This window comes from Beauveria bassiana (genome assembly GCF_000280675.1).
Source record: "Beauveria bassiana ARSEF 2860 unplaced genomic scaffold BBA_S00033, whole genome shotgun sequence".
Classification (NCBI taxonomy): Eukaryota; Fungi; Ascomycota; class Sordariomycetes; order Hypocreales; family Cordycipitaceae; genus Beauveria; species Beauveria bassiana.
The window spans coordinates 3,057-4,774 of NW_007930868.1; positions in this window are offsets into that span (position 1 = coordinate 3,057).

Sequence of the window (1,718 nt, forward strand, 5' to 3'; positions counted from 1 at the left end):
ATAGATTTTAGGTTTAAATCTTATTAAAGGTATCTTATTTTAATTTTTTAAAAGTTAAGTAATATATAACTAACTTATAAAAAAAATAAAATAAAGCAACTATAAATCTAGTTTAAGTATAAAATTAATTAAAAGAGATATATATTAATTACTATATTATTTAATATCTTATAATATAATTAAAATTAAAATTATTTAAATATTAAAGATTATAATTATAAAGAAATTTATAATAAAAAGATTTATTAGTTATTTTAAAGTATATATAGATAATATAATTTTTAATATTTTTAAATGGAATAATTGATTAATTAATAATATAAAATATAATCTTTTTGATAAATTAATATTTTATTATTAAAATATAATTAATTATTAAAAAATATTATAAATTATAATTTAATAAAATATAAAGAAAATATAAAGAATATATAAAAAAAATAAGCTTTTACTTAGACTAGATCTATATTTTATATAATAAAATACTAATATAACTTAGTTATAAAAATATTAGATAAATTATAAAGTTTAACTAAGGTAATTTAATTAATATTTAAATAATTTTAACTTTAGTTATATTATAAAATATTAAAGTATTATAATAATTAATATATATCTTTTAACTTTTTTATATTAAATTAAATCTATAGTTACCTTATTTTATATTTTTATAGGTTAGTTATTATAAGCTAGCTTTTAAAAAATTAGAATAAAATATCTTTAATAGAATTTAAACTTATAATTTATATATTAATTAAAAAAAGAAGTACTATTAATAAGATTTAAACTTATAACTTATATATTAATTTATATAAAACTCTTTAATATAAAATTATTATATTATAAAAATTATAATAATATATATAATAATTTATTTTATTAAGTTATTTATATTATTTAATATATTATTTTTACCTCTATAGTATAGTAGTTCTATATTAAGGAGTTCTATATAGGTTAGTATATAGATTATAGGTTTAAATCCTACTAGAGGCACTTTATTCTAATTTTCTAAAAGTTAGATAGTAATAAATAACCTATAAAAGATATAAAGTAAGATAACTATAGGTTTAGTTAGGTATAAAAAGTTAAGAAGTATATACTAACTATTATATTACTTTAATATCCTATAATATAACTAAAGTTAAAATTATTTAAATATTAAAGATTATAACTATAAAGAAAATAATAATAAAAAAGGCTTATTAGCTATTTAAAGATATATATAAATAATATAAATTTTAATATACTTATATAAAATAATTAACTAATTAATAATATAAAATATAGTTTCTTATAGTAAATTAGTACTTTATTATAAAAAAGTTATTAATTATTAATAAATACTAGGAATTATAATATAATAATAGATAATATAGAGAGTATAGGTTTTTATCTAGGTTAGGTATAGGCTAAGGGTAGTAAGGCCTTAGGGTAGTAGCTAAGTAATAGTTTTATTATATTATTAAATTATTAAAGGACCTAATATCTTATAAGGATAATAAGGGTAGATTAATAATAATAATATATTATTTTTTTATTTTTTATTATATATTATTTAAGTTTCTTTAAAGTTTTTTAACTTTTTTTTATTTATAATACTTATATATAATTATATATAATTAATATAATTAATATAATAATATATATTTAATAATTAATATATATTAATAATACTTTCTATAACTTAGCTTTATAAATAATTAAAACTATTTAAG